The following is a 14,710-nucleotide window of genomic DNA, read 5'->3' on the forward strand; positions in this document are numbered from 1 at the left end:
TCGTATAGTAAAGCTACGCTAACGCAAACTTTCTATTGTTCGGTTAAATTTCAATGATCCATCCCCACCGCTCGATGTCTCAAGTTCAACGAAACGTGATCTCAACAGGCAAGGAAAGAGACATAGACACGGTAAAAAAGTATGCAACAAAGAAAAATTCGCTTTCTGTAGAGCGTTAAAAAATTTTTCATATCAAAACGAGTCGAAACACCACTCAAATCGAACTAGTTTTGCGTGTTAGCAATCAATCTAATGTAGGTAACGAAACTAAGACGCACATACGATTGTTTCAAATTACATACATGAAACGTTACACGATTTGCGTCATGTTCGGACTCACTTTACTCGGAAGAATCTCAGCAATCCACTGGCACTACCTTCGTAAAGGTAAGACAAAAAGTACAGTGTGTACCAGTAAGAATTAAACCCATCAGGTTTGTCTGAATTAAATTTTTGTTCTCGTCACCCGAGATGACCTAAAATAATTGTTACGCGAATAGTTTAATCCCACATAAAAGATTGATTAACAAGCTTAGTAGAATTGGAAGCTGCTCGAAGCAATTTAGGCTTGTCTCGCGGCAAAAATATTTTGGAACTGTCTATCTGTTCCTTTTCAACGTAATTCCGACGTTTGATCAAGAAACACTTGGTTTTCTTATTCGGAAAGTCGTTTCCCACGCAGTATGTATATCTATATAAAACTATCGTAAACAAAACTATTAACTACCAACGACGCCAAATAAAAGAAACACATAATCGACACTTACGTATTAACTTTCACTTCTTACTGTCGCGTCTTTTAAAAGTATTACATTTTTACAATTCCATTTTATAATTTTGCTTGCCATAAGCTTGTTGACGTGTTTCACTCTTATATTTTTCTTCGTGGTTCTAAAGTGTTTTGAGTTAGCAACGCTTTCGATACCTTCCTAACAGTGTATAAGAAAACATTTTATACCGTGTTCCGTAAGTAAACGTGTTTGGTTTTCTAACATTTACATAAAAGTTTCTCTGGATGACAAACGTCTTTGATATACAAGAATCTACGCACCCACTTTAACCTATTTAGAAGAGGGTCACGAAAAAAAATGCCATTTACAAAGAAGAGTTCAAGATAAGACTAACAGAAAATTCTGTTTCAAATGTGAAAAATGAATGTTTGTCGATCGTTTAGAAGAATGTACGTAAATTACTTGAGAATAAAGCTTGACACGATTTATGTTATGATTTTATCCGATTAAAAATATTATTCTAGAAATCTAAGCAAATAAAAAATGAATGTCAACTGTCTTACACGCGATTAACGAAGGGTTAGTATCTAGTTTGGACGTTTTTCTATCTAGATCCTGATTTGTTGTTTCTACTGGTCTAGAACATCGCCTCGCTATAGAAAGGAAAATTGCTTCAACATCGATATTACTTTGATTTCATCCAGTCACTAAAGATTTTCTAGTTTTCTATTGTTCGGAGCAAACAAGACATTACTTTCACGTTAAGTTTAAATTTACTAAGGAAATTATATTTACATTTTGACCCTGCATTTGAGTCAGAATTTTAATACATATAATTTTTATATTGGGAGCTCTGAACTACAAATTAAAATCTTTTTTACTGTGAAAACCCACTGCATTTCTTTTGCTTCTTATTACATTACTATCCCAAATCACTAGACCGGATAGTGACTATATTTTTATTTCCCTGCGTAGTTAATATCGCGCAAAAAATTTCATTTTCAACGAATCGAAAAATTGTTTTAGTAGTCGTCCCACCGAATGGACGAAAGTTGTAGCAGTTGACACTTTGTTTCTGTAGTAGATACTTGGGGAAAGCGCTAAGAAAGTAGGCGGCATTGCATGTTTTGTAGAACGAACTCTTTCGTTCGAAGAGTAAAAGGTTAAATGATAACAGAAGTAAATGAGTATCTTGATTTCAAGAATCGTCGAATACTTTTCGTTACCAGTGCGAGAAACTGATAATCGATGGGGAAACCGGTCCGCGGACCGTATTTTATTAAGAGTAACATCGTTAATAATGGCCAACTTTACGTTTTTCCAGTGCAATTACCTCAATATGTAATACGAAACACGAAAAATTAAGTATTACGATCAAAAGATACATATCGAGATACGTAATATAGCGTACATGTTTCGCGAAAGATATCGTGACACACGAATCGACCATCAACATCCACGCGTAAGCAATACAAGGATATGTAAAGAACCATCTTTTAAAACAATCGAACAACAACAATCCACCTTTTCGTTATGTTTCGAAATACTCCATAAACGAAGCGTGTATTGCAAAGAGTATCCCAAATGCGTTTCTTTGCTCGAAGATTACGTAGTAAAAGTGTAGTTGGAAACAATTAAATTGTCGTAATCGCATTAGGTTGCTAACGAAGAATGTTTTCTTTTCTTACAGAGCATGCATTTAATATAAAACGCGTATCCAAAAGTATCTGCCCAGTGAAGAAGGTAAGATCCGCGTAAGAACGATATAAACGTATGGAAAAACCATATTTTAAAACGATTAAGTCACAGATATCGCCGTACGAACACGATCGAGGAATAAATGAACCTTGGTTTCATTCCGATCGTTCATCAAGATCGGATTATCGCGTGGAAGGCTATCTGCTCGGTTAATAAATAACAAAAACAGCAACAGAGTTTTAAATAAACACTCTGACATCGTGTCGGAAAGTTGCGTTTTCTTATACCCCCGCGATTAAAGCGATAAACAGTTTCCGCGAGTTTTCTTCAACGTGTCCGTGCATTTTTCTATTTCCCTTTTCTTTTATATCGCAGAAGACAAAGCTACAGAAAAACAGGACAAAAACACATAGTAATCTTTCTGTTGCATAACAAGAGTACCGCCGTACCAAGCAAGTGCACGATACGAGAATTCTTCGTTTCGTTCTTCGAGGAAACACGCTCGAAAGAGAAAACATGTGGGAATTGTTTTTCCGTTCGAACGCGAGTTTCGTGCGACGGATGTCGAACTGTCGAACTACAGGAAGCGTAAAACAATTTTATAATTTAAAATTTCTATCGCGATCGAACGATGTGCAAAATTCCACGTACGTTTCTATCTATTTCTGATCGCGAAACAAATTACGGAACTTTTATCAATTACACGTGAAACGATGAATTAAAATGTATCGTACCCCCAAAGCAAAATTTTATATTACCATTGCAGAATATCCAGGATTTGTATAAGCGCAGTATAATCGAAACAAAGATGTAAATTTCAAATTGTAAAACTGTTATGAGTCATGCAATAGTGGCACGTGGAATTCTTAAATCTATCAAAATATACAATCGATTACCTCGTAGAAAAGTTTTATATTATGATTACGTTATATGTAAAGTTCTTACGAACACAGATATCTATAATTGGAACCAATGTAAGGTATCCTATATTTTTCATTTATTTTTATTATAAACTTTATTTGATAAATAAGAACAAAAACGCAAGATGTACATAAAACAAGTACAAGGAAGCAGATTGGAAGGGTGAGGTCCAGGAAACAAGACTGTTTTACGACCCAACTCAACGGTTGTCCTCAAGAGAAATTTTATATTGCGATTATATAAAATTTTTCTACGCATTGATTACAGCCTGTGTGTCAAAGGTATGAAATTGTTGTTGAGAAGCTTTTATCAGACACACGACAATGACACATGCAACTTTGCATGGCTCATAGTATAGGATGTCCTAAACTAAGTGGCATATCCAAGAAAGAGGTTATTAAAGAGCTTATATGCAATATTGCAGAATTGTTCTCTAATGGGCATACGACAGTAGTAACGTTACTGAATTATTGCTGTTTGATCTTCGCGTTTGAATTTTATGATTTTCAATGAAACGTACTTCTCGCTGTAAAAATTTTATTATTATATACAGTAATGCAAATTAAACAAACACAACATTTCGCAAACGCTACGAGTAATAAAAAGTTATTAAAATAAATCCGAACCGTGAAATACAATTTTTTTCGCCGGGCGTGATTTTCGATAAAATCAACAAATACAAAATAAATAGGACGAAATTTTCACCGAAATCGAGAAATACCGCTGACGTCGGAAGAAATTTGATATTGCGATTACATAATAGGCGATAATTTATACGCGTGTCCCACGTGTCTAATTAACGCCGAAGGTGATATACCAATTTTGAAATTTTAAGATTTAGCGTCAACAACGCGACGTACCGATCCCTCCGAGTCGAAGAATCTCTGTCATCGTCAGAAAAATTGGCAGATTCGACAGACGTATGCGTAATTAAGCATGGCTCGACGTGTTAAATATACGTAAACACATTCCCACTTCTATATTAGTAACACAGAAACACGGTTTGTGTGACCCTGACTTACTTGAACACGGTTTGGCCACCAAAGTGCAGTACCACGAACAGAATACCCACCCTAACCAGTTTCCAACGACCTTCAACTCTGCTTTAACCGCGAATCTCGTTGTACTATTTCTCTTCTTCATGCAAACATATGGACGATACACGAACATGTATCGATTCCGAAGGTATCGTCGACTGCTATCGATAATTTTATTTCGTAATGCTGGTTCCCGTCGCGGTTTGCAAATTCTTCGTTTCACAGTTCTCGATGACGCGTTTAATTTTAATTGCTCCGACAATGTTTCGAGCTGTTATAGACGAATTACGACCAACTTCTCTAACAATTCTTCTACTATTATCGTAAGCATTTGTGCTTCGTTTCCGTCTTCGATCATTTCATTTTTCTACGGTACAACGCTGCAAACATTTCTTATTTTTGTCAACTGCTCACGCTTGTCGATATTTTACATTTTTCTACTATTTTACGATCGTAAAATTACGCGCTCGAATGTAAGTACCCTTTTCGTTAACATGTTTATTTACTGCTGTAAATCTTAATAACATCGCACGATAAAGAAATCGATGTTTGTATACAACATATCGCTTTCAACTTAGACTTCTCTGCCTGGCCTCTCAATTTTAACCAACATCACTTGAGCGAACGGATATAAATGTTTATAGATATGTAACTGTAATAATTTCATACACTAAATAAATAAGAATATCTATCTCTGAAGATTTGAAATGCAAACAGAGAATTTTTCAAAGTTAGTGTCACGACCACTTCAATTTTCTCCACGACTGTAATTCTACGTAATCGTTGGCAAGAAAATGAAAGAACGGAACAGTCGTTCGCAAAATTCGAAAATTAATCAAATTCGTTTTCGAGAGTGTCGCAGCACCGATTGATTCGACGACTACCATCGAAGCAGGTTCACTATTTAACAAACTTTTTTTCATTCCGGGAATTTGTATAAAAATCGCATTTAAGCACATTCTCAGAATGCAGTAAAAGAAGCTAATCGTTATTCCTCATTATCGGCCGTCTGGGAAACCAGCTGGTACTAATAACTGCTTGAAAACGATTTTCTGCGTGCTTCGACTGCATTACGTATGAAGTCGATGTAACAAAACGTTATCAACAAGCGAATAAACATAGTCAGAGAAGCGTGCACAGACTTGAAATTAATTGGACTGCGAACTTGCACCGCGACGGGGTCAAGGTTCGATAAATGGCTTGGCTGGCATTCAAAATTTCCCAGCGTTTCCTACAGTCTCGTTTTTTCTGTTCTGGGGTGGGGGGGGGGGGGGGGGGGGGGGAGAGAAAAATACTCGATGCGACTATGTGAATGTACTTCGAATGTTACGCGCAGAGTTTCGTTCGAACGTGAAATGGTCGATTATATCGTGTTATCAAGATCGATGGAAGAATGTATTTTAGAAACACAAGACAGTTGCAGATTACTGATATTTAAAATGATTCAATTTACTGTACAGTAATAGAACGTAAATTACTAATTACAACGAGGGGTAGAAGGAAGTGGAAGTAAAATGACTGACTATACGGTGAGAACAAATTCGTCGAGATAGGAGAAAATAAAGTACGAGTAAAAATTACGCTAGAAAATCTGATGGTTAGCACAGTTAGATCAGTACTTCGTACTTTGTGTTGACGGTGTCTAAAGACCACAGAGTCTTCTTCTACGAAGGCTGCGGCGTTTTTCGTTTTATTTAAAAAAGAAATTACTAGTCGCGATCCAAGTTCTCCTACGCGAAAGTTATTTGATTTTTCCTTTATTTTTTACAGCGTACAGGATACTCGGTCGAATCTGGCCAATCATTAATATACGTACGCTTGCCGACAATTCGAGAAACGGCCGTGCAAAGTCACGAACCGACTGATATCGCCAAGGCAATAATTTGTCTGCTGGCGGCATGCTGTTTTTGAAAATCTCTACATTTGTTTTGCAACGGTACGTGGTCGCCCGTATACACCGTTGCAAATACGCATAAATGTGACCCGAATGATGCAAGAGCTTCAGGTGCGTTATATTGTTGGTGCGTTTAAACAATACTGTTCACGTCCAAAGCCGCTAGGTAGACGAATGATCGACGGTAAAGTGGCCAACGATCGAAAAAATCCATGCAAAGCCGTTCTATAGGGTTATCCAAATTGAATGTCACATCTTTGAATTGAAATAAAACACAAGCTATTTGAGATATTTTAATATAAAGACCACTTCGTAACATTAATCGTGGAACACAATATCATTCAAATGACCGCCATGATTTTTTTTCACAAACTCGACCAATTAAACCATTTAGCAGTGCCATTCGTTGAAAGATGTGACACTCAATTTGGATAACGCTACAGTTGTACCACAAAATTTGGAAAATCATCGATGATGGCGTAAAAATCAAGATGACAAAACCGATGGTTCTGAGCGAAAAATATTTTGGACATGGACAAAATACGTAAATTTACTCTATTTAAACTATTTACATAATAGTTGGAATAATTCAGAAAACAAAACTTTACGAGGTTCCAAAACAAACTTGAGATTTTTTCGAATGATATTTTTATAGAGGATTGTTATCGACAATATCAAATAAAGTATTTCGCCGATAAGTCAAGACGAATTTTGAAAATGTCCTTGGTGGAGACAACGAAAATTTACCCTTTTAGGCTAAATGATAAAAATATGCGAAAATGAACCGTTCGCGTCGAAAATGGTGTCTTATCTGAATGGCATTCCGTGTACCGCATTCCAAAAGGTATATGCAAGTCCGTTTCGCGGCGAACGCCTTTATTGGCGCATCGAAATAAATGTACGCGCATATTCGATATCACGGACATTATGCGCGCAACGGCATCCATACGGCAAGGTGTGCCATATTCCGGATATGTTAGGTCCGCGAGCCAAAAATAGGTTCATTCTGAGGACTCTCCCGCGTGAAAAGCCACAGGAATCGGCGTGTTTTCGGTTCAGGAATCTGTCACTTGCAGCACGCGAGGCGGCACACCTTGCAAGACACCCTGTATGTATATACGCCGGATTAGAAAGTCTTCGGAACGATCGAATCGTAAATGCTTCAATCGTTTCACAACGAAATGCTCCAAGGCGCAGGCGTACCCCGTCTACTATGCAGCCTCTATCGTATCCAGCCTTGGAGTTACGGTCTCGTAATGCACCGATCATCTTTCGACGAAGGTACTGTTGCAGAAACGCGCCAAACCACAACAGACCCCGACGCGTGAGCTTATTGCTCGTCGATCGATTACAATTCCAATCCAAACATTCGACAATTTTCTAAATTTTAGTAACTTTTCTCATCGTGTTTCATCACCATTCCAAATCCAACGACTCCAGAATTTTTACAATTATTTTTCTATCTATACGACTGATTACACAAGAATTTTGATAATAATTTTTGCGTCGACTTAAAGCACTATCGAATGCAACAGTTATCTAACTCGAACAAGCGAACAACAGATACGGAGACTATGACATTTGGAAACTCTATTGCCCTCGTTGGAAAATCCTGTACGTCCACCATTTAAATCATCGATCTCAAAAACAAACAAAAGCCTTCGTATTTTGGTAATTCGTCGAGTCTCTACCACTACTTAAATTTGCTTCTACCTTGGAGTCCGTTGCGGAAAGAATGCAATGCGCAATTGGTATAATTTTATGGTACTTTTTAACGAGCTCGTCTTGATCGACTTGCACATATAAAACTTGTTGTTTATGTTTCGCTCGTAAATCTGTTTAAACTATCAGAGAGATTGCACGGTGCTTTCGTCGGGGTCGAGCAACCATACGCGAGGTGAAGGTACCGATGTAAACACCGATTTAGCCACGGCTTTGCACGGACGAGGAAATGAAAATAAAGTTAATAATCAAAGAACTAGGGGCGTACACGAACGAAAAACTCGAACAAATAGCAAAATTGTTCCCTAATACGTAGATATGCATAATAGCATTATCAAGCTATTACCCGTTTGGTGTTTACGTTTGAATTTTATGAATTTTAATGAAACATGCTACTACCTATGACAATTGGTTATTTAAATATGTGCTGAAATGGAAACTTTTCTACAACGTGGCGTCGTATTTGACAAACCGTTTGGCAGCGTAATGGCGCGTCGCGAGTAATCCGAACAAACACAAATCGTGTCTCACGAATAATTAGTGAGATGTTCAGGCGTGGAATATTTTACGGGAGACTACGCACCGTGACACTGGTTTTGTTGCTACTTTATAACTTTACCGTTTTCCTACTTGCCGCTGAACAAATAGTCGAGATTTCCGTTCCTTGAAATCGGAGATCGGTGTTTCAAAAGAACACCGGTCACAAAGATAATTCAGAACAGCTGCGCATAAGAGATCTAGAACCGTAATGTTGCTCGTTTACATTCCACTGTTCTGTGTCACTTCGGAGCAATTATATAATATATTAGGAGCACATTCAAACGGGGGAGTTTCCACTGAATAAAATCTAAGAATCATCGATCATAGTGCAAGATTTTCCTTTAAAGCTAGAAAATGGCAATTAATGCGTCAAACTTCAATTTCCTTAAACCCTTGGTATTCAAACACGTGCATACTCGCGACGATTTCGGGTCGAGAAAACTGCTACTACAAATCTTGTTGATGTTAATTAAATCTTACGACAATTATGTTAGAACGAAACAGAAACGATACTTTACAAAGGATACATATCCTTTCCAAATGTCTATAAACTTAGACTTTGAATTATCACTTTTCTGCGCTTTGTTTTCTTTTTTTACGTGTATATAATAAAATTATGTTCATGGAATGTGTTGATAATATTACACCAGTGCTGACGCTAAGCTCGATCCTGACAGCATGTACGTCATGTATTGGATAGTTTTAAATATTGGCAAAAAGCATTTGCGTCAAAAGATATACCAAATTACAATTCAGTTTTTATTTTTTTTCATGCGAACGTGTGTATTTACAAATAATTTAAACCACAGAAACACGACTTTACCCAAACTTCTATAACTCTTACAATATGGAGACTAATAACATGAAATTTTTTAAATAGTACTCGTCTTTCTTGAAAGAACAATTTATAATTAGCTCTTGATGAATATGAAAATATTCGTACCGCTCGTTATAAACCTTTTTTCTCAGTATGTAAATAGTTTCGTTGTATTAAAAATTAAAAAGACGATGCGTACATGGTATTTCTAGGTATTTTAGTACGCCGCGATATAAACACAAATGTCAAATTTGTTGCATTGTCTTTGGCACGTCTTTCAGTCTTTTCATTTTCTTAGCGCAACATCAGTTAAGCAAACTAGTCAATTATTTTTATTATGCAGCCATTCGCTGTTCCTTTAGCACGGTAGAACCTCCATTATACAGACTTCCGTTATGTGAATGTTCCACCAAGAATTCTACTATCTGAACGTTCTGTTATCCAAGTAAAACACGTCCTTGCAGTGTATCACTTCTCCTATCGAAATATTCTTCCATAAAGGTAAAAATACATTGCTACAAGGATTTTTGTACAAATAATAACAACGCTCGAGCGATACGATGACAATTGAATACATCGAAGAATGAAAATGCAAAGTTTCAAGTTGATGAGGTTAAATGGTTAAAAAAATGAAACGATCTCGAGTATTAACCGATTTTGATTCTCGCGTATTATTTAACAATTTCGGTATTCCACTTAATTCCGGACGTTATACGCCGCGTTCCCGTGTTTTATTTTTTATCGTAAAGTAACACCACGTTCGTAAAACATATTCGGAATCGCGCATAAATTGTTTCCACTCGCGCGCGTATTTTATCGTCGAAACTCGGTCGTTCGGTATCTAAAACGCGTTTCACACGGCGTTGGGTCGCGTAACGCGTATTTTCGAATAGATTCCCCGACGACGGGCGTTCGTTTCGATCAGCCGAAGACAAGAGTCACCGAACCGGATATTCCGATCGAAAGTAGCGAATAACCGAAGAATACCGACGTTTCCATATGGTTTGTCCGCCTCTCGCGCTTTCGGACATCGACGACTCCGGAACCTTGCCCATCCCGTAAACCACGAATTTGTTTCCACGGCGAGCGATGAAATTCCACGCGCGAACGTGAGAATCGCTGCATTCCAAGCAACACGGTCGCGAAACGCGTTTATAAATAACGGTTTCGATCTACGTACGTCGGAATTACAATAATTACGAATGCACGGTTCGTGTTAAAAAATATAATGGTCGATAAAATAAACGAAGTATAATTCATACGGCAGGGGGAGGAAACTTTTCAAATTGTTGCTTCGCGAATACTTCGTAAATCATATTTAAAAAACAATGTTCGAATACACGAATGTTTAAAGTTTATTCGTAGCGTTCGAATAGTTATATAACGTTTCGCTATTAAATTATTCAACTAGCCCCAGTAAATGTATACGCTACAAATAACGTGAATAGATAATTAAACGATGCTTATTGGATTGTTCGTGTTTCGATCGTAGTATCGACGAATCGTTAATGTAAAAATGGAATAAATATTTATAAACTTTATCGTTTTCTATAATAATGATAATTTATGGAGTATGATTCTCGAATACTTTCTTCGATGACCTTAAAAATATATAGTTTTCTACTTCGAGTCTTCCACTCTGTCAAGGAAAGTTTAAAATATGCAATGCAATAAAACAACGTCACGAACAAAAACTAATCTAATGTTTAATAAATGAAAAAATTGTAAAAAACAATTGGTTATGCATATTTTACGTTCGAAACCACGCGTCTGCAAAATGTACGTTTGTAAATAACGGTTTTGATGTATGCACGTTGAAACTATAAGAATTAGATGCGAGTAGTTCATATTAAACATTACACAAGTTAAACGCATAAACGAAATATAATTTATATGACGTATGGTAAAACCGTACTAGTTATGTTCGTACATAATGAGTAATCATCTATTGTATTTTAATAAAAGCACATTGTTTGTAAATATGTGCACTCGCTTGATCGCATAAAGCTTCGCGCATCCATCTACTAAAATGGGGAAAAAACCAAAGTAAACTAAGAATAAATGCTGTTATAAGGCTGCCTAGGTTTCCGACGTTATATCAACAAACCATTAAGGTAATACTGAGAACAATTTTTGTAAATATATCCGTGATATCTTTTTCAACACTCATCTAACACGGTGTGAAAAACCAAAGTAAACTAAGAATGCACGCTGTTTATGTGTACAACGAAGAACCAACAAATTATTAATGGTGTACAAACAACTTTTATACACGTTAGTATATCTATAATATTTCTGTAAACATTCTTGTAGCATTAACAAACATTGTTGTACTAGGAACAACTTGTATAAACGTTCAAGAAGAATGTTACATTTATTTAGTCTTGCAAATAAGTTTAGGAAATATCATTAATTCCTCGGAATACTTTTACCTTTATCATTTTCTGTAATAATGGTAGTTTATGAGGTGTGATCCTCGAATATTTTCTTCGAGAAGTGTACAGTTCTCTACTTTGTGTCTTTCGTTCTACCAAGGAACGTTTACAAATATGCGATGCAATAAAACAACGTAGCGAATAGAAACCAACCTAACGTTTAATAAACGAAAGAACTGTAAAAGACAATTGGCTATACGTATTTCACTGTGGAAATCGCGACGTTCCGAGCGTCGCGTTCGCGAAACGGGCATTCGTAACGCCGTGTTTCGCGTGTCGTTTCGCAAAATATCCCCCCTGGGCGTTCGATTTCTTTTATCCCGCGCGGCTGTCGTTCGCTTCTCGAATATTCGTGTCGCGGTGGACGACGATGTCGCTACCTTACACGACCTGCTATCGAGTTTAACCGAAACCGATAGCCGATCGTAAAACTCAATGAAAATTCTGGTATATATACGCAACGACCGGGACACTGTGCCATTCGAATCGAATTACCGTTATTCACGTCGAATTCGATAAACCACGGATCCCCCGCCCTGTATAATCAACGGCGGTGCGAGCGGTAACGCGATTATCATCGCGAACTGACCACTCGCGCCGCTAGTAATCGTCCTGGGGTAGTTTAAATTCGCCTTTACGAACGTGCCCGCGCGCGCGTGCACCAATTTCTCGTGTCGCGTCGTTCGACCTGTTGCCGCCTGCTATTTCCACGCATCGACATTTTCTTCTTTCGCTCGGCACCGAACAACGTGACACCCGGTGCCTTATTATGAATGAGGTCGACGACGATAAATATTAAGTAACGTCGCGTATGTAGGTACACACGCGATACTTTTGTCCGAGCGACCGATAGATAAATACTCGAATGCACGAAATAACAGAGGTCTCTGCGGGAAAAAATTCGTAGAATAGAAAACACTTACGTCTTAACGGTTCGATTCCTGCGGCCAGACGACGATTTTGCACCTCTTCTTCTCCGGTTACTTGGATCTTTTTCGGCACGTTGCACCTCCGGTACTCTCTCGTCCCCTTTCAGTATTTTGATAGGCTGCACGCGATCCGAACGTTGACAACAAACGGTTCGTTCTCTTCCGGATCGATACAGTAGGAAGCACACTCGATTTTTATCGAACGTCGTTTAAGATCGAGCCCGTGACATGCCAACGCGAGACCCACGAGCTAACCGCGACAAGGGGCACACAACGTCGGACTTGCGAGGATGAGAAGCGTCGAGAAACGTGGAAATTGAGCGAGGTTCAGCTACATCCGAACTGTTCGGGGGTTCGGAGACAACTGAGCCTACCGGCAGACTTTGGAATCGGTGAGTGGTTCGGTTCGCCGACTCAACTTCTCCAGTTCGAGTCAGTCGTGATCGTTGTTTTCTCTGTCTCTCGATACACGGTACACCAAGTGCACGGTACACGCGCGTTCTACCTTCGCGACGAGCTCGCTTCTGTTCCTCCTGTTCCTCCTTCTGCTCCTTTTGTTCCTTCTGTCCGTGGCTTTTCTGTATTACTAGCCTCGCCTCGCCTCGCCACGCCGCGCCGCGCCGTACGCGGAGCCACCGCAGAAGCGACCACGCACGCACGTGCGTGTCTCGCGACTTTATTCGCGCGACGATGAAAATGCTACAATGAAAATCGTTGTTTCGTCCCTCGCAAGGTTACCATTATCCGCGCGCAGCCGTGGCTACCTGTGCTCACCGAATAAAGTACCCGTAGGATAACTACCAATTCAGGCAGAAGGCCCAAATACTTGGACGTTTAATTATGTGTATAAAAGGACCCTTAACCTCAATAACAACCTGTAAGGCACAATAAATGTACAACTATTGGAATGACTCAGTGCTTGGACAACTTAAACAGTGGTACACCCGATTCTAATGTCCCATTACATGAACACTTTACGAAACATACAAAATTTGGGTAAAAAATCTATATTTTAGTGACTTTGTCCCGAATCGACACATTTTTTTCAGGTTTTTCGAAAAAGGCTGTATTCCAACATTGAAAAGAGATATAAATCGGGGAGTTTAAAAAAGCTGCTTTTCCTATTTTTTCAGCAAACAAACATCGATTTTGGAAACTGCGGAATGCGTAGATCAATTTCGATGTTTATTTGGCATAGATTGAACTAATTTTATCGTTATACCGCTACTATTACTCTATTCTAGCATTAACTTTTCTTTAAGTTGATTTATGTTTAGACTATGTGAGGTTATTTCCATGATTTTTGACAAGTTATATAAGAGCCATTGTCTAGTCGCATAAGCTTTGTGTTTGGGATCAATATTTTGATAGGAGTTGAAATTATTGTGAAGTCTCAAGCGATCCGCAGACATGTAAATTTTCTTTCAAAATATTTATGCGTTCGTTTTTGTTCATGATCCTATCAGCGATTACTATATTACCCATTCCATCCGCGGAAAAACACTATAGGCTGAAGATTCTGTTTATTAAGGCTTTTATTTGGCTTACGCCATACAATTTGTCTGCCATCCGATTGGAAAACATTAAATTTGCATTTATCGGTAAAAATTACCCATTTTCAAGTGTCATATGTCCATTTAGCGTATCCATTTGCAAATTACAAACGTCTTCGTCGGTTTACTTCACTAATAAAGAGTTTCTTTCTAGAAACCTTGCCGTTGTATCTATACCTTCTAAGGACACGTGTCATTGTTTCGTTGTTAACTTTTTTCTTCGTTATTTTCTATATTATAACGTTTCAAGATGTACTCTATAGATAATCAACTAGTATGTTCTTTTGTATCTTATCTCTTAATATAACCTCATATAGATAAATCAATTAAATACTCCTGTATTTTATTGAATATTCCGAATGATCCGAATGCTACTTCTCCATTAACCAATCTTGTACGATAAGAACTTTTGAGCGCCTGCACGCGACAACCC

General features: G+C 38.0%; 1 protein-coding gene across 2 annotated transcripts in view; it reads right to left on the reverse strand.

The window, feature by feature from the left end:
- LOC143348501 (UNC93-like protein) overlaps window positions 1-13,403 on the reverse strand; it is a 52,669-nt gene extending 39,266 nt beyond the window's left edge. For both annotated transcript variants that reach the window (XR_013080778.1, XM_076778767.1), the window contains exon 1: window positions 12,719-13,403. The gene's annotated coding sequence lies outside the window, so the exon portion shown is untranslated. The remainder of the gene's footprint in view (window positions 1-12,718) is intronic.
- Between the last annotated feature and the right edge of the window lie 1,307 nt (window positions 13,404-14,710).

This window comes from Colletes latitarsis, chromosome 11, assembly GCF_051014445.1.
Source record: "Colletes latitarsis isolate SP2378_abdomen chromosome 11, iyColLati1, whole genome shotgun sequence".
Classification (NCBI taxonomy): Eukaryota; Metazoa; Arthropoda; class Insecta; order Hymenoptera; family Colletidae; genus Colletes; species Colletes latitarsis.